Source organism: Aphelocoma coerulescens, chromosome 4 (assembly GCF_041296385.1).
Source record: "Aphelocoma coerulescens isolate FSJ_1873_10779 chromosome 4, UR_Acoe_1.0, whole genome shotgun sequence".
NCBI lineage: Eukaryota > Metazoa > Chordata > Aves > Passeriformes > Corvidae > Aphelocoma > Aphelocoma coerulescens.
Genome location: NC_091017.1, coordinates 44,756,514 through 44,777,086, shown reverse-complemented (window position 1 = coordinate 44,777,086; position 20,573 = coordinate 44,756,514). Strand labels below are relative to the sequence as shown.

Below are 20,573 nucleotides of genomic sequence, written 5' to 3'. Positions count from 1 at the left end.
GCGCTGGCACTGCAGTGCAGACTAAAATAAAATTCATATATAAGAAAAATACATACATATAAATTAGTCTCAGGTCTTAAACCTTTACCAACATTTGGTTTCATAACAGCCCACTGTCCATTTTCTTTTAACTTTTCTAGAATGAAACACAGACAACACTGAAAACAGCTATATTAAATCTACTTGCAAATGTGTCCTTCACAATTTCCAACTGAGTGAAATGAAGGAAACCTATACTTCATCTATTTTTAGCATTTTGCAAGTAATGCATTCTAAATAGTACAGTATTCATTCTGTACATCTGTCGGGGAGGATGAAAGTTTGGTAAGAAAGTTTCACAGATATGTAGGCTTGGCAGAAAGATCTCTGAATGTAGAAACTGAGGATGAGATAGAAATGAAAGCAAGTTTTGATCTAGAGTAAAAGATGTTTTGCTGGAACACTGACCACTTGTTGGGGTTTTACTTTAGTCCTAGTTTTTTTTCTGTTAAAGGAATTTTTTCCCATAGCATGTTGCTAGGAGATAAATGGCCATACTTGAGAGGAGATAGCCATACTTAAGAAAGACAAAAGGGCCCGTCCAGGCTTTTGTTTTCACCTGGCGGGCAGTTCAGTTCGCTCTCAGCGTCTGGAGAGAGAAGCCGCGGAGAGAAGAGCTGCTGGTTCCCGTTTTCGGCGTCTTTCCTTTCTGCTGGAAACAACACCGGGATCCCAAGGCTGCTTTCCCTGCCCTGCTGGAGGCTGGGGCTGGGGCCGCCCTGCACCGCTGCTGTTTCGAGCCTTCGCTACGCTGTAGCCGTGCTCACCCTGCCTGCCTGGAGCCCCGGGGGGTTCCCCTTTTGGATACATCTCGTCTGCCACCCGGGATTTGTGTTTGTGCCTGCCGCTCCAGCCTGCCATTCCAGCCTGCGGTTCCGGGAGTCCAGGACCAGCTGACCAGCCGGGATTTGTGAAGTTTTTTTGTTCCATCCTTCCCCGGGATCCCAGGGCACCAAAGCAGCCGCGGGAGAACCATCGCACCTGCCCTGCTCACCGGGAGCCGCCAGCGATCCCTGTCGGCTGCGAGCGGAACTGCACCCGAGGGGAAATAGCCTGACAGCCGAGAAGGCCGGGACTGGGTTTGTGATTGCTGTTACTGTCATAGTTGTTGTTGTTTTGTTCGACTGGTTATATATCTACCTATCTATCTATCTATCTATCTATCTATCTATCTATCTATCTATCTATCTATATATATATATAGTAAAGAACTGTTATTCCTATTTCCCACATCTTTGCCTAAAGACCCTTGATTCCAAAATCATAACTCAGAGGGAAAGGGGTTACACCTGCCACTCCAAGGGAGGCTTCTGCCTTCCTTAGCAGACACCTGTCTTTCAAACCGAGACACCACTGAATAACTGAGAAGGCAAAGGTTGGAGATGAGTTGGAAGGAGATTTTTATGAATAGGACAAAGATATGTGACTACAAACAAAGACGTGTTTTTCACCAAGTAAATAAGTCTCAAGAAGAGCATAAATAAATAAAAAACATGGGTTTACCAAAAAGAGCTATCACAGGCAAACAAGAAATGTCGATGTAGCAAGAAGAAAAGAAGTCTGAGAATTTTCCATTGTAAGCCTAAATTGTAACTTACTTACTCTTGTGATTGGATAATAATGACTATAATATGGTGATGGTAGTAGCTATGATAGCTATAGGCAATGTAAAGGCATTGTGTATGGTGCTTATTGGTTGTTATGTATTAAGATACTCTGCAAAGGAAAGTAAAAAACGCTTTGTAACTTGAACAGGAAGCAGCTTCAGGTATGCCTACAGCTGTAGCTGACAGCTGTAGGGCTGGCTCTGGATACCCACTCCCTGAGATGCTGTAACTTTGCCTATGCAATAAACAGCTTTCAAGAGAGCCGCCCGAAGTGCAGACAGCCTTCATGAAACTTTCTCCTATATACATCCGTTTCTGATTCCACATATAAATGTGGTTTAGAGCTGCACACATAGCATCATGTCTCTGAACAAAAGAAGTATTAAGCTCAGGAATTATTCTCACATATGCTCCATTTATTCAGGGATTTGTCATCCCCATCTGCAGTGGTGCAGACAGTCTCATACTATACCTGTTCCCAGGAATGGCTCAGGAATTAATAAAATATCACAAATATCCTGAGTTGTAAGGGACCCAGAAGGATCATGAAGTCCAACTCCTATTCAGCTGTCTACTGTTCTACACGGCACCTGAGAGACCACACCTGGAGTATCATGTCCAGTTCTAGACAGAACCCAGTGAAAGGCTGCAAAGATGACGAAGGGCCAAGAAAGCTGGGACTGTTCAGCCTGAAGGCTCAGGGAGGATTTCGTCAATGTGTACAAACATCTGAAGGGAGGGTGTGAAGAAGAGAGTCAGGCTCTTTTTAGTTTAGTGGTGTTCAGTGGCTGGACAAGTGGCAATGGGCACAGACTGAGACACAGGACGTTTTGCCTGAACATATGGAAACACTTCTTACTGTGAGGGTGACTGAGCACTGGTACAGGCTGCCCAGGAAGGCTGTGGAGTCTCCATACTTGGAAATTTGCAAATGCCATCTGGACCTGCATCTGGGCAACCAGCTTTAGATGACCCTACTTGTGCAGGGGAGTTGAACCAAAAGACCTTCAGAGGTCCTGTACTACCTCGACAGTTCTGTAATTCTATTACTATAGTCTGGGAGCTAGCTTACTGCAGGTATTAGCAGTCAAAGAAGTGATTATCTCTGACAAAATTAACCTTTTTTTTTTTTTTTAACCCTGTTAAATGTACTGTTTAATGTAATATTAGTCTACTAAAGAATTATTAACATACTATTCTACTAGGCTGCAGATACAGTACTCTGGTGTTCATTTGATAAACAGAAGGCAATGGAAAATGATACCATTAATAATTTCAGTTCTTTGAATGAAAGTATATTTTTTGTGTGTAAATTTATAGATATGGAAGTTTGCACTAAAGAAAAGCATATTTTTTGAGAAATAACTAGAAATTTTTAAAGTAACCTATATTTTTAAAACATCCCACAGTCAATATGACTTCAATTCCAGTTGACCAGCCTCAGACAGTTTTCTGTTGTTTGCAGAAACTGTCAGTGATCAGTCTCAACTGTGATTTTGACATTTTTACCCTCAGCTTACTAACACATACTTCAAGGTTGCAATAACTAGATTAAAGTGATAGCCCACCGAGGTGCTTCAGGCCACAGTTTCAGCTGACACAAATCATCTTTCACTGGACACACTTTACGGTTTCTAACGTAAAATGATTTGTTGCGAAGCCAGTGCTTGCATATTACAGAGTGCAGTACTGGTCTAAAAGTTTTTAAGCAGGTACAATAAGATTGAGCTTATCTAGATAAAATGCTCTAGTTCAAATTGTGTAATCATATCAGAATTACTACACCTCTAAGTATAACAGTTCACCAAATCTTACTTGTTACTTTGTGCTTGGTACACTGGATTTAGCAAGTAGTTTTAATGGCATTAGTGATTAAAAAAAAAAAAAAAAAATCTCCTTAATACCATCAAACTTTGAAAGTATTATACAGAACTTTTCATTTTTAGTGGTGAAATGGATGTTGGCAGTATTAAAAAAAACCAACAATAAAAAGTTAATTTCTCTATATATTCAGCAGAACATAAGCCATGTGGGTAACAGTGACCATTATATATGTCTTGATGTCAAAAGAGTTGAGAATATTAGTTCCTTATTAAAATTACTGTTAGTTTAAAATTAAGTTTAAAAGAAAAAAATACATCTACTACATCCAGAACATTACAACAATTTCATAAATTTGAAAAACATCTTATTTAATATATTGGTCTATGTCCTTTTTAAGATAAACAACAATTCAGAGAATTATAACATTCAGCTGAGAATGTCATAATTTTATTAAATTTTTAATAATGTGAACAGTTTTAAAGAGTAAGCTAGATGACATTCCTGAAAAGGCACTGGAGTACAGTAGACCTGATTTGTCCAGCCGTTCAAAAAAATATACTGAATTACTTTTTCATGACAGATTATTGACTAAATAAAGTCCAGAAGCTTCAAGGGAACCATTTTGGACACATCATATTCATTCCGTAATGACCTGTGTTTCTTTTATAACTCTTCTCAGACAGTCTGACAGAGTTACCATGAATGATGCAAGATCATCATTCAAGCTGTCAGTGTTTTTAGGCAGACTTCCAGTGTTCATGCCATTCAAGTCCTCACAGTCAATCATCAAAATTAGCTGGAGACAGTTTGTGAAAGGAAGTCTTGATATTCATAGCAGCAGTCAGTAGTAAACAGTTATTGAAAAATTGTAAAAGGAAGCTAATCAAAGCAAGTGCAGTGCATTTGTCTGTGCTGTTAACGAGTGTTTATATATCTTGAATTTGCTAAAATGTGTTTCTTTGTGGGGGAAAAAAAAAAAAATCATCAGCAATGTCCAACCCAGACATAATTAATGATGCACTTGTCTGGTATTATAAAGAAATGTACAAAGATGTTAGCAATATCTGACAACTGCCATTGAATTTGTAAATTGACTCTATCTAGAACCTGTGATTAAAAGTCACTTCCAGTTCTCCTGTTTCAAAATGTTTTGTGGTTGTGAGACAAGATTCTGTGTACATTAGAGGTAATTATAAGAATAAGCTTGACATATACTATTTTATATCAGAAGCACCCATTATTCCATATAGATCCTCAAAATTTATTTTCAGCAGGTAGTTATTAGGATGAAGTCAAAGTTAAGAATTTGATTATTGCAGGTCTACTAATACTGGTAAGGGATTAATGCATAATGTTCAATTTGTTAAAATGCCTTTACTTTGGAAGCAATGCATTTATTTACATTAAAAAAATGTAAAAACAAAACAATAAAACCAAATAAACCTCCCCCCCATCCCCGTCAAACCCAAAAACTGTTAGTGCTCGAAATCAAGACATTCTGACATAATAAATTAAAGAAATAGCACAGTTTAAAAACTGGTAAGATTATGAAATACAAAAGACTAGCAAAAACCTTTTAATTATTACTAGGGCAGCATTGTTACTCTTCACAAGCAATCATATTGCTTTAAACTATTTGCACAGTAGAATAACAAAAGGAAGAAGACAGTAAGAGAAAGAATGTGAACCACTGATGTGGATGATACCACACCCTGTAAATCAAGACATCCTGTTTCTGCTCAATGTTAACACTGACATGACTGGTGACTTTGAAGTGAAATCAATTCAGTCTATTACACAACAGCTTTACTACCCATAGAATCAGATACAATATTTCTTCTTCCTATGGGGTTTTATTATAATATTATACTACATGTTAGCTGTACTAAGCATATCCATGTTTTCATTTACAATTTGAATCAGCAGGAAATATTATTCATCAAAGAATAAGAAAAATAAAAATAGTGTAAATGAATCATAATAGAAATGATTCAAACAATAGTTTGATGAAGACTTACAATCAGTCCCTGCCCCAAATAATTTTTTAGCATTCCCTTTTATGGGAGACATTTATCCTTTAAAACATCATTTAAACTTCTCAGTTGCCATCGTAGTGTAATAGAAGAATATCGTGTGTGGCAATGCTCTAGTAACACCATACAGTGCCCCCAGAGATTAATATAAATACTTGAAAATCAGTGTTATCAAAATCACTTAATGATTTTGAAATGTTGTTAAATCACATTTTAAAACCTTCCTTTGTTGTGTGACAAATCAAAGTTCTACTTTCTAAATTAAACAGTGTTTTAACAGTACTTACAGATTTCAATAGCTATCTCACAAAGTTCTATGTTCATTTTACATAGCAGTGCGCAGTTGTGAGATCCTTTGTCTAAAAACCCAAATGCCTTCTCTTTAAAAGCTTTTTGAATATTTATGTGTGCAGAGACTTTCATAATTTATATTTTTGACACTAAGTCATTATATGACCCACTGAAAAAGCTTAATTGGATAAGAATGTCTGTAGATTCTCAGATTATTCTAAACATGCTTTAAATATTTTAAATTAGAGTTTCCAATTAAAATTGTACATGTCATATTGTCTTATGTAATTCTGTTGTTCATTTTTGAAGATACAGCTTCAGCTAAAAAATCTGCACTGATGTGAGCTGAGCTCAATTAGTTTCTGATGTTCTGCCAAATTGCCTCGTTACCTGTCATACTAGCACACTACCAACACTTTCAAAGCTGTATTCTTTGCATACACATTAATCTCTTTCTGCAAGAAAGTCTGGTGAGTAAAACCACAAAATTAGGAATGTGATTTATACAAATTATCAGCTACCTGATAAATAATCTAGATTAAAACAGGTGATAAGTAGGAAAAACTTGTGCCCCATTCTCTGGTATTTAGAACTGTTTCAAGCAAAAAACTTTCTAAATCCTACTTAAGAGTTTTAGACACATTGGTTGCTCAGCAAATTCATGAATATTTAAATAGCAAACAAAACTCACAAGTGCAGAATGCTCACAGTTCCAATTGCTTTTATTCACCTTGGTACCCCATTTGAAAGATCATACAGATGTGAGACATATCCTCAGCTATGGCATTAAGATCCCACAAAAAAATCTGTTGAAGGCTTGACAAGCCTGCAGATCCATTTACATTTCAAAATCTAAAAGACTAGGTTGTTCTTAGATATTTTCCTGTGCATTGTGTAGAAAACCACAACGTCAAATGGACAGTTTGGCAGACATACTTTCAGTTCATTTGGGTTTGGCTGAATCCATGTAGTAAGGGCATTTCATTAGGAAAACAGGAATCAGCCTGTCTTGGCAATATGCTGTTCTGTGTAACACATTGTGGATTTGTTGAACAATACTACCTAAAAGATCAGCTTTCTTAGACTCAACCATGAAATTCTATGTGCACTCCATTTTCAGAAATATTTCTTAGTTTCTGAGGGTATGGGCAGACAGAGAAGATACTGTTGGGAACACCTCTCTTCATATCTTTTAATTTTGAACAAATTCCAACTGTTTTGCAGGAAGGTATTCCTATCACATATCTGGTTTAAGGTATGTCTTGCAGAAATTATAGAATGCAGGTCTGCCTTATGGAACAAGGACAGAGGGGGATTGGTCTCCTAACCTGGGTGATCAGGTAACAAGAATTGTAATGTCCACCTTTGAAGGCAGGAATTACATATTTTGGACATTGCACATCAGATGGTTTTGAATTACCTCTCTGATCTTTTTATTCTGATCATGCCCATGATGCTTTTGTGTCTGTAAATAGATCTGTAAAATAACCAATAATCAAAACTCTTTTTAGTGACTTAAAAAAAGAAAGCTCATGTATTTTGTATCTAGATTGACATAAGCAAATATCTCACAGGAAAAAGGTTTGAGAAATTTTACTCTTAAGAGTTGTTTGCCAAACACTGGAGTTTAAATCAAAATCAAAACCAACAAATCAACCACTCGAACTTCCTCAGAGCAACTGAAGATATTCCCAAATTCTACATATGAATTTCTGAAATTACACACAGTAGCAATCAATACTACTTCTTCCTCGATATGCTACTTCTCTAAATAGGAAATTCTGCATAAGAAATAGACATCCATAAATTCCTAGCATAAAACCAAGGAAAAGAATATTAACCAAGGCTTCAAAAACAGTGTGAATAAACTGGCTTTTTAGGCCATTTCTGAGTTCAAAGTTTTTGGTTATTTTTGCGGATTCTGCCCATGAAAGAGGTGACTTGCTACAGCTGTTATCCTCCCCATCATATTAAGTGCTAATATCAAAGACAAACTGGGGGGTAATAACCTTATTCGCTGCTACTGTAAAATATTATGGAAATATTTCTAAAGCCTCTAAATATCTTTCTCTTGAAGACAACACAGCTCTAATCTAGAGAAGAAACCTATTTCCTTGAAATGTGTTTGATTTCATTTATCTTGAATACTGGCCAAAAAGTTCTATTCTGAAAACTGATAATACTTATTCTGTACCAATCAACGATCTGACCATCTAATTTTTGAGGACTAGAGCATGATTAGATCTTCAATTTGAAAACAAAGGAAATACATGGATATATTTTTCTTCCATTCCTAGCTAATATTCTTTGACATCTGTGAACATTTATGCTTCTGTTGGGGGAAGGGAGAGGTTTACCTGGTATACCTTGAGTATGAATTAGGTTTATAAATTTTCCCAGTGAAATCCATACCAATGTGGAGCATTAGTGTATTTTGACACAGAGGTCTCACAAGCTCTCTTGTTTATTTTTAATCTTCCATTGATTGTAGTATCTAACTGGAAGCTTAAAAATAATCATTTTCCCAATATCCTTTATGTCTTTTTCTACTTAGCAGATATTAGACTCTCCCAACCCTTGTGTTTTGAGTAAGCTGACATTAGAACTGATGTAAAAAAAAAAAAAAAAAAAATCAAGGTAGGTATAGCACCTATCTTGTCAAATATCTTAAAACATGGAGATCAAATGCAGCAGACTAACTATGGGAATAGTATTTGTTAATTAATTGCTGCTACAAAGCCAACATGAGGAGCACCAAGAATTGTGGATTTTATTAGTGTCTGAAAAACTTATGGCTTTGTTTGTCTATTTTGGAAAAAAAAATATTGGCAATTGAGTGCCAGATTAAAAAAAAAAACCCAGAATTTGGCAGATTTTTACCACAGGAAAATAACTTTAATTTACAATGCCATCCATAATTTTAAAAGACAATACATTTTAAGGTGATGCAAAAAAAAGGTTTTGGCTCACTCCAAAATCACTACATTTAATTTTATCATCGTGTGTGTGCATTTATTTTTCTAGATACATACCCATTTTACAGACATATTAATTTCTAACCATCATAACTATCTATATATTAATGCATTACACTTAAATCTCATTTTCCTAAGTCCATACTTTAGTTTACACACCTATGCTCAAAATCCATTATCACCCCCTGAATATTTATGTCCAGAAAAGGCATGTACCTATATCCTGTTTAATTTGACTTTATTTTCAATAGGTCTTACCAGAAATATCCAGTGAAATTCTCTTTCAAGAATCAAGACTGGAATGTGGAGTTTCTGACCTCTACCATCTGCAGAAATCCATATTTCAGCTTGGCTGCATATAATCTGTACTGCAGGCAGCCTGCTGGACCCCATATTTGCAAACATAGTAGAACTGGTTAGGAATGTGAAGGTCAGGTGAAGTCTTGGCTGCTGTGACCATCAGATGGTAGAATGCAGAATGCTGAGAGAAGGGAACAAGGTAACAAAGTAGGACCACAACCCAGGATGGTTAAATGGGTCAGATGCTGAGTAAGGATAAGGTCAAGTTGTTCTTCCTGGAATTTACTAGTAAGGTCTTCCTTTAGAAATTTAATCCTCCTGAACACAGTGGGAAAGTCTGGTGTTATGAAGACTCACTCCTAGTAGAAAAGTATCATCTAATGGAGCACTTGAGCTACTGGGAACCACAAGCCAGCAGAAGATATTGATAAGCTCCAACCAATGCTGAGAGAGCCGGATGATCTCACTCTAATGACAATCTTTGAAAGGTGGTGGAAATTGGATGGTTTCCCAGGACTGCAAGAAAGAATATGTCCCTCCTGGCTTTAAGAAGGACAAAATAGGGGACCCAGGAAAGTATGGGCTAGTCACCCTGAACTCAGTTCAGAAAGTGGGGCTGGAAAAATAACCCTCAAAACCATATCCAAACACATTAAGGGCAAGAAAGTGAAAAATCCAAGCTAGCCTGGATTTAAGAAGGAGAAATCATACTTGGCCATCATGATAGGTTGCTATAATGACATTACTGGATCGGTGGACACAGTGGATAGCTTAACTTTAACAAGGCTTTCCACACTCTTATAAGACACAATCATCAAAAACAGAAACACAGGACATTTCATTTAAACACAGGAAAAATCTTTTGTACTGGAAAGTTGATCAAACAATGAAACAAGTTACTAAAAGAGATTGTGGAGTCTCCATCCTTGGAAATATCTAAACCCTGACTGAATACAAACCTGAGCAACCTGCTCTAGTCTAATTCTGCTTTGACAAGGGAGACTGGAGCAGCCAATCTCATGAGGTCCCTTCTAACCTCAAATGTTCTGTGATGTTTTGATTCTGTGACTTGGTAGTAAATCTCATTAAATGAGAAAATCTCATATGTCTCATTAAAAGCAGGGTACATGTCATACCTGAATTATGGTGGAGATTATGGTGGCCTTACAACCGCATGGGTTAAAATGCCACTGAGGAAAATGATACAAAAATTTATGATATTTAAAAAGACATTTATCTCTACAAAAAAAACCCCAACCTGTTTTGCAAGTACACTGAAAATAATTTTGAAACTTTTTCAGAAAAAAAAAGAACTGTTTAAAATAGGACTCCCATTAATGGCATTGAAAAATAAAACTTAAAAATGGATGTGGAAGAAACTAATCAGAAATTGAGAAAGTAAAGGAAAAAAACACCAAGAAATCTAAGAGTGAGAACCCATTATTTAAAAATCCCCAGGACATACAGAATATTATAGAATATCTGTTAATCAAGTTTTAAGTTAGGAATATAGTTTCAGATGGCTGAAATATTTCTCTTTAATATTAGACATTTCCCCAAAAGAATAAAGAAAATCATGTACAGATCAAACACAAAAATCAATTAAGATGCCCTGAAAAATTATCTGTCCCAAAGCTACACTATTTCTCTTGGTATTTGTCTTCTTATACTGAAATCTTTGTTTAATTAAAAGAAAAGAAGGATAAGATTGTGTAAAATATTTAACTTCACATTTTCAGGCTGGTTTTCATGTTGTCAAGAAAATTAAACATTGTTCACTTCTTGTGTGCCTGAAATAATTTCCTTAGATTTTTACTTTAGTAAGAATAAAAATAAATACTCATCCCAGCCCCACTAAAGCCTATACAGCGTATTTGTAACCACCAAGAGGCCTGAAATCATGTCCTTGCTGCCCTACGTTATAAGTTGTCATTGGGCATAAAGAGGGTGAGTAGGGTCATTGAGAATCTGTAATTGTATTTACAATCTCTACAAGAAGTAGAGATTGTGAATATAAACCTTGTGCCCCAAGACAACAAGAGAAAGAGGAGCATTATGGTAATGAGGTATAAATTCAGGCTTTTTCTAACAATTTCTGGTCTCTGAACTGTGGTAATTGAGCAAGTTTTTATGTCAAATATTCTGGGTGAATTCCAGATCCTTTGTTTCTTTAAAGTATTACACAATCCTCCTGGCTTTAGATAATAAATTTCTATTTGCTTCATGTCCTCAGCCATTGAAAAATACTTTTGAGAAGGATTAGGTGATAAACCCCATTGTATTTAATGGTTTAATGATGCTACATAACATAATATTATTTTACATCCAAGGAAAATAAATCTTTGCCATGCACTATCAGGAAGGAAGTGATTCCAAATACAGATCACCATAATTTCTCGTTATGCTACAAAAGAGGCAGTGTAAAGGAATTAGCAGTCATTGTAACATACTAGTGACTGTTGAATATAACTAATATAAAGCTAAGTGGAGAGTTGTTGAATTTGACATTGGTCAGGGAATTCTCCAGTGTTTTAGAGCAATATAGAAAGTACATTTATGCTTTCAATTCCCTCCCAGTGCACTGGATAGCTAAGATAATGGTGTTCTTTTTCCTACCTTTATCTTCAACTGCATTATAGCAATTTTCCTGAACAAACAACAGCAAATCAAAAGTCACCAGATGGAGGGAGCCACCCCCATCTGTAGGTAGGTTCTTTATAGGGATATAATAATTTTTAAGTATAATATTAACTCAACATGACCCTTCAAAGGGCAGGAAATACTGTATTATGTCAAGAATTTAAAGCAAAACCAGGAAGACATTTCCTTCATGTACATACTCACTACTTGTACAAATATGCATCTGCAGAAAAATGAGGACAATTAGCAAATGAATTTTATGTCTAAGGATACGTTTTTTATTGTGAGCAAATCCTTCGTACTAAAATTAAACAGTCGTAATGGAGACTCTGTAAAAAAAAAGAAAGTAAATTCTAAGGTCAAGCAAGAATCCTACCTAGCTTTAAAAATATTTGGTGGTAACTCTGCCCTGAAAAATCACAACTCCATTTTTAATTGACCCCAAAGTTTTCCTCTGTTTAATGTTACAGTTCCTCAAACACATCATTCCACAGCAATGTTGAATTTTCTAAGATACTGAAGAGACTGGCATTTCTGATACGTAGATGTGTTGGGAAAGACCAGGAAACAATTGTCTCTCTCCTGAATTAGTATAAAAATCCTTTTTAAGACTTTTAATATACATGTACTTCTGAAGTGATGTCATTATTTAATTTAAGGAAAGGGCAGAAAGTGAACACAAGAAAGGGCATGATGCTTTAAGCTGATCTCGAGGGCACTCAACTAACCAGAGCAAGTTCTTGGCCCTTGTTTCATCTTCAGGACTTTCAACATCTACTATAGTGCATTCCAACTCATTTGAAAAATTTGAAAAACGCTACACTTCAGAGTTGGTAACGAATCATTCTATATGATGCTTTATGTTGAGAAATAAGTTACACCCTGAATTTTTTTTTTCAAAGACTGTGCGACAGCTAATTTGTCAGAAAATTCTGGCAAAAAACAGTGGAGATACAGATCTGTGCTACAGATGATGGTAGTAAATGATGCTGATAAGCAATCATGACCCACAGTATTTTTGATAAATTTCAGAGAATCAACATCCTACAGTGAATTGTAAGACATGAGTTTACTTTTTAAAAATTCACAAAAGCCAACGAGGCTTTTTCTATATCACTTCCATGATGTACACATCATACTTCTTTGAAAACATTTTTTAGACAGCATTAAGTTGTAGATATTCTTTTCCACAGTTGAACAGTCAAAGTGTTAAAATTCCCATACATAGAGAAAAGAAAACATCCCCTCATCATAATTAGCTGAAACTCCAGTGTAATTGAACTGTGGTCCGTTAAAGGATATTACCAACCTGAATGGAGGGAAGGAAAGAAGACAAAGGAATACACAAAAGAAAACCCAACTACTAACCTGATCAGAACCAAAATTTAATAAAATTTGAGAAAAATAAAATTGATTCCTTTTTGATTCCTAAAGCCAAAAATGCAGTATTTGTTACTGTGTTACAATGCCATTCTTTTTTTCTTCCAGACTTTCAGTGTAAAGCTAGGAATAGTAAATACTGCTTCCCTTTTAAAAAATATTATAATCCTAACAAACATGATTTATTTAATGTTCAGAAGCAACTGGCTGTCTGAATAATAATTACAGCTCAGACCACTATGCTATGTTCCTCTTCCACATCACAACATTGCTGCTGTTATTAGTAGAATACATTCAGTAACTTTCACTTATTTCACCAGGAGATGCTAACTGCTTAACACTTCTAAATTCAAGCGCAGTTATTCTAGCACACAAATCTAAATGTAGACATTTTGGCTTAAGCATCCTTCTTTTCTTAAAAAAAAAGGAATTCTGCATAATTAAAATACTGTTGTTCATTTACCACAGTGCAAAAACAAGCGTATGTCTGCTCCCCAGCACCGCTTGCATAATAAACTGCCATGTACTTTTAATTGGAAAGGTTATACCTTGGTTAACACAGAATTTAAATGCTTTGTGACACCACGAATTTTCCAAATAAGTAGGACCTACCTGATTTAGATCTCGCTTTGCTGTGCACATTTATGTTGTGTGATGCCCAGTGTTACAAATGCTTCATAACAGTACTATCAAGAACTTTTTCCCTGTAGACTTGTCTACAGCCTTTCATTAAAATATCGTCTCGAGGAGTACAGACACAGGATGACAACAGAAGCCTTAAAATAAAGGCACAGATTGAAACCAGGAGCTTACAGACAACTCAACCACTGTCAACTTCTGATTATTAGGGAAAAAAACCCCCAGTATTAAGGAAAAACAGTTTCCAGGGTAACAAGTAGACAAAGAGCAAGAACCCAAGTATGTAAAGCACAGCACATACATACAGTGAGTGAGAGCATGCTAACCAAAACATAATGCCCCCAAGGTGACATTGAAGGGAAGAAGAAACCATATTCATAAACAAACTCCTTGAGGGGAGGAACCTCCCCACTATGAAAATCGGCCTTCTCCTGCTGGAGGACTTAGGACAGTGGTAACTCATGCCAACCTTTTCCTCTAAGACAGAAGCCAGGGTGGCCCTGGACTGGTAAACATAGCACCAGGAAAAGAGGTAGATACTAGAAAGTTTTTTTAGTCTTAAGCAAATCTAATTCAAAATAAAAGCATTCCTCTTATAAATGGACTAATAAGGCTTTGAACAAACTTTTAAGACTTGAACAGATAATAAATTCTCTGCTGTGCACAGCTGGCATGCTCCTTTGGCCTCACACAAACTGCAGCAGGTTAAGTACAGGAGTCTGATGGAGAACTCACATATCCTAGCCTTTGGAGACAACCAACTGGTTGTCAGAAACAAATTTTATAAGAAAAGAACTATCAGCTTGTGAACAAAGTCTGTGTAGAGAAGAGGCAAAAACTGACCTAACAGAGAAGATATGTCAGCTGTGAGAGGTGCATGCTTTTAATGCTAAAGAGGAAGATCATAATAGGAACATAAACGAAGCAAAATCTGAACAAAACCAATCACATGAAAAGGTGGTGAAGTATGCCTTTACTATTTACAGACTGCTGGAAGAAAGTGATCTTTAAGCTCTGCATGTAACGCATATGATAAAATCATATTATACCAGTGAAAACAAAATTATATAAAAAATAATAAGAAGCTAGCAGAGTATGAAGAATATAGGGTGAAAATATGTTCATTAAAATACAAAGATTACAACAATTTTGATGCTATGTACAACATTTCCTGTTAGTTACCAGAAGGAAACACCATGCAATGTAACAACAGAAAGCAGTTCTTGGCAGATGTAAATTATAATGAAATGTGAAATTTAATAGACACTTTGACAACCAAATCTCAAACCACAATTTTGACTAAAAGCAATGTGCCTGGGATACCAGGAACTATAAAACACTACTTCAGAAGCTACAATGATTGCTAGTACCATTTTGTGTGTGTCAATTGCAGAATTGGAATCAGGGGAAGGAGGGATGGACAAGAGGATAATGATAGACTAAACCTCATATTTAGGCAATATTTTGAGAATTTAAATCCCACCCTATGTCTGAAATAAGCAAATCCCTGCAGTTTTGCTTTGCTTTGATTTTTAGTTCATGTTTATTTCATGCATTATGGCTCCATTTCTTCCTGACAGACACCCTTGACAGCTTACATAGTGTGCTGAGTTGTTCTTACAACCATCAGTGAAGCAGAGATGCACAATCTCTGAAACAGACACGACTCTAAAAACAGGACCTCCAGATACTAACAACAAGAGAGGGAAAAGCAAGCTTGCGTTCAGCTTTAATTTGTTTTGCTCAATTGTAACGTGATAGAATGAATAAGAAAAGATAGCGTAAGAATCAAGTGTCAAAACCCTACAAACCAAAATATCTCAGGCATGCATTATTAAACTTGTGCGGTTTACCAATTCAAACCTGGGGTGGAAAGCAAGAACTTGCTTCTGCAAAAAGAAGTAAAATAAATAAACTGGAAAATGTAGAGGTTTTGAAAAGCAGAAAAGTTACAGTTGCTTCATTACCTGTGTTATTAAATAGTATCTAATTACATACAGTGCTACTTTGGCAATAACAATTCTTATCTCAATTTTAATAGCAGCAAGAGTAACTTTTCAGTTGGGTATTTTATTCTATCTCCTTAAATCACTTCAACTGGATAACAGAACTTTGCAATATCAATACTTTTTTTCACTTTAAATGAGTTCAGAGTTCAACTGTTAAATTGAGTACCATAAAATAAGCATATCTTGTCATCTATCTCTGATATATTCTTCTGTTCTTAGGTTACTGACAGCAACAATCCACAAATTGTGTATCAGTTTGAAACATATTACACTCATTTTCTCAAGCCTTTTCTATAAATTAGTATATGGTATCTTAAAAATGGTTTACCAGAAGGCTGAACCATGAAATAACAAAACTCCAAGACATGTGTAACTGAGGATATCAGAGCATTTCAAAGTGAAACCTTCACTGTACAAGATAAAAAACAGCCAAAGGGGATATTCTGTAAGCAAAAATAAATTGGAAATCTTGTACCTGGAGGAGTACAAGATGAAGACTGAGGAATGAAGATATGAGAAGGGGTTAGAAAGGAGAGCAGTTAGGGTACAATTCCTCTGGGATGGGCTAGGGTTTTTTGTCTCCTGCTGAGTTTCCTGCTTCAGGGGCATTCAAGTAGGAATGATAGAATCATTTATGTTGGAAAAGACCGGATCATCAAGTTCAACCACAAATCTAACATTGCCAATCCCACCTCTAAACCATGTCCCCAACTGTCATGTCTACACGTCTTTCAAATACCTCTGGGGTTGGTGACTTAACCACTGCCCTGGGCAGCCTGTTCCAGAGCCTGACAACTGTTTTCAGTGTAGAAAAAACAAAAGGGACAGGAGATTTAAGCACTTTTTTTTCCTGGAATATGCAGCTGCTCCCAAACCAGTTTGCTCCATAACACTTGCTGGAACTCAGGCGCATGACAAGATTCAGACACAACTACATGAAAGCGCACACATCCTGAATCCCAAAGACAGGAGGAATGGTGGTAATAATTACACAGATTAAGTAAGCAAAACCCCAAGTAGAGAAGATCAGTAATTACTGTTGCTTACTGACAGAGACTGCTACTTTTCTTCTCCCAATGCATTGTTGAAATTTAAATTTTAATCTCTCAACTGGCATGCCATATGCCAACATGAAAAAGGCAGAATAGACTCCTGTCTTTTCTTACTGTTGGGCAAGTGAGGTTAGCAGAAGAATTTCTATAGTCAATTCCTGTTCCTGAGTAGAGGAGTTGTGTACATCCAGCTAATGACACTAAATTGTCAGAAGCAGTAGTTTATATTTTAAAAAAAAATCCCAAATCCCTCAATTAGAAAAAGTAGTGGAAGCTTTGGGATTTATTCCTATTCTATAAAATTCCAAATGAAGAAGTAATTTTCCTACTAAGAAGCTTTACTTAATAGATAAGGAGTGAGAAAACATTTACGAATTTTTATGCATTTCTCAGTGTTAGTATGATGTTACACTGTGCAAAATTCAGAAAACTAAAACAAAAAACCCTGAATATTCCTTCTCTTTGAATAATTCAGGATAAAACAATTTTAGACTGATGACACTGAATCAAGTAGTGTCTGCATGTAAAGATACTACAAATAGAAAGTAATTGATTTTTTAAAATCTAGTTTTTTTAAATAGGATTGAGTGTCCAAGAACAGGCCAAGGGAAGTTCACTTATCTAATCAGTGAATATTTATGTAATTACTACATATTTCATATATATTACATATTGAATTCATATGCATGGCAATAGACATGAACTCTAATTCTATTCTCCAAATTTAACCACTGAGCCCAAACAAGCTTTCTCTTCAGTTTATTATATTTGGAATTTCAATTCAACTGGACAGGAAAAATTAGTGCTGCCTGGTATAACTCTCTATTAATGAGTATGACTCGCACTAGATGGAAGGTAAGAAGTTCTGTTTGCATGGAAAACTTGCCAGGGTCCTGTTATAGTCAGTCACAGGATTCTGGAGTACAGTAAGTAGAATGCATAATAATTGTGCCCTTCAGATCTCCTATTACATTTTTTAAAAGATAACCTCAGTTCTATATCCTAAAGAAAGAAACAAGAACAAGGTTTAGTCACTTGAAGTAGCATTAATCCTAAACCATGAGAGGATTAGAAATTCTGTCACTTCATTATCATTTCCACCCTACCCTAGGATTTCCTAATGATTAACTATAGGGAAATGTCTGCTCCATAGATTCTTGACTGTGGATCTCATTCAGAGGGGCTTAACTCTTTTTTTGCACTATACAGGGAATGTAGGTGTCTGCAGATGGTTCTGAATATTAGATCTTGCAATGTTTAAGTGTGTTTATGGATCCTGTCTGAAAGTAATTTTGTCTGCTGGATGATGTCATCTCCTAAATTGCATTGATTTTTCTTGAAACTAGTCTTCCAAGTCACTTCAGTCCTTTGAGGGTCAAGAGAATCTCTTGAAGGACGTATGCAGTGGTTTTCAATCTCTTTTTCACTCAACAGCTATTTCTGTCTTAAAGAAAGAGAAGTAGTCACATAGCTGAAAATTGGAGTGCTGGGAACTGTATTTTTTTCTCCCATTAAAACACACCTGCTTGGCAAATGAGGATTTAAACAAAATGGATGATAGATGCTTGAATTCATAATTCTTCCTAATGCATAGGCTAAATAATCTCAACTGAAATGCTCTAGTACTTAATATACATGCGTCTAAGGAGAAAAAAACTTAGGCAATAAGCCATGCAATAAATAAATATTTAGCATACATACCCTCAAGGCACTTCCATCACATTTCACCACAAAGAGCAATATTTACAGTGTTCAATATAGACAGGATTGGCCCAAAGCTGAACACACATGATTGCTCAGTTGTGTTACAGAAATAGGATTAAAAACAGTACTTTCATTTTTTCAATTTTTTACTGAAATTCAGAAAAAAAATCTCCACCAGTATTTTTTTTAAGAGGTAAAAAAACCTCTCCCAAACTATTTTATATTTTGAAATCGCTAAAAGCTGCATCAATATAATAATGGAATTCAGAAGGGTAGAAAGCTATCTTCTTTGGAAATACTTGCCCTCATGATTCAAACAGCATTCCTGAAGTAATTCACTGCAATGAAATGTATTCATTTTGCTTTAAATTATCTCTAAGACTTTACATGCCTCAGAATTACAGAAGGGGAAAACCCACATTGCTATAACCACTTGTACAAGATACAGTGTGCCCATCCTTGCATTCCACGCACTCATGACATGATATGAAAGACAGAACAAAGCTGATACTTGCCCTTTTCTGTCCCTGTCTTTGGATTGTAGCACTGCTGTCAATACAAGCTGTGCTCAAGAAAGAGTGCAAGATTCTGTTTAACTCTCTTCTAAGCATCTCATGTCAGGTTTGAAAGCCTCTATTCCTTTTACCTCTTGTCCCCATTTCCTATCATGTATGTGTTGTATACACGTGTTCATTGTACTTCTGTAGGGAAATATATCTATATGTGTCAGAACTTAACTGGATGGAATAAACTACTTTGCATCTGGAGACTTCATAGAAACAAAACTCATTTAAAGTACATCCTAAAATAAACTTCATACTTGTGAAGTAATATTATGTACAAATTAAATTCATGCTGTAGATATACAGAGCAGCAAGAATTGATGGCCATTTTTCTATCCCAATTAGAATAATTTATAATATACAGTACATCCTGTCAGGTACAATGTGCTGACATCTTTACACAAAAGGACAAAAAGAGTAATACATAACAATAAACTCCCAGGACAGCATCAATTAACACTGCCAGACTAAGCAGTTCTTCTTACTTATCTTACTAGAGTGGCTTATTTAATAAACAAAACAAGACTTCTCAAGAGGATTGTAATGTCATTAGTTCTATTCTTCCCTTAACCTCCTATGCTGAATAGGGCTTTTTTTTTTTTCATAGTTAGATGTACCTGTCAGAAATGTGACATGTATTTTCTCATCCTGATACTTTATGTCCTTCAATGATGATTCTCCTAGGCACCCTCAGTGGCATTCAAATAGGACCTTGGAGTATGGCACCCTCTCTTTCCCCTCTGTCCTTTTTTTTTAAGTATGCTTTTTTTAACCCTTCCATATTTTTCACCTCTAAGGTTCCTTCTTTCCTACTTTTACTGAAATATTTTCAGTTAGCCAATACTTACTTAAATCTTGGCATGGTCAAAGTCTACCTGAGGTACTTGGGAAAGTAACAAACTACCTCATCAATTATATTTTTATATAAAGACAAAACCTGAAAAGCAAGAGTGAAAAATGGAACAAACTTGGCAAGATATCAGCACATACAAAAAACATCAGCCATTTTATAATACGATTTCCTTCACAACTTCCAAAGTATAATAGACTACTGAAAATTTGGAGCTTTTTGGTGTATCTAAGCATTGCAGGTATACTGCAAGAATACAAAGAGAGGGTTAGGTAGCACACTGAGGCAGCATGAAAGTGGCTCCCCATATCTCACAGTGCCCCAGCATTTCAATCAAGAAGAAAAAAATAATTTCTAAAAGATTTTTGAAAGAGTTTAAAAAAACCAACAACAGAAAAAAGAATAAGAGGACCAAAGACAAAATAGTGAAAGGCTGCATATTTCAGGAATTCTTCTGGGACATAAGACCAGGCTTGAAGTCCTTAGTCAGTCTGGGAATACAACGTGTTCTGAAATGAGCCTTTGACTTTTTATGTCAGCTTAGATACTCCACCTACATGTTTTTGTCCCATAAAAGTCCAGTACTCAGATGATATGTGGCACAATCCCCAAAAACTTGTGGAACTTTCTCAGTACTTCTCCATTAACATCTGTAATTAATAAGCTA

General features: G+C 35.9%; 1 protein-coding gene across 25 annotated transcripts in view; it reads right to left on the bottom strand.

Annotated features, from left to right (window-relative positions):
• TENM3 (teneurin transmembrane protein 3) overlaps positions 1 to 20,573 on the bottom strand; it is a 1,310,258-nt gene that overhangs the window by 1,112,049 nt on the left and 177,636 nt on the right. The gene's annotated exons all lie outside the window — the stretch shown is intronic.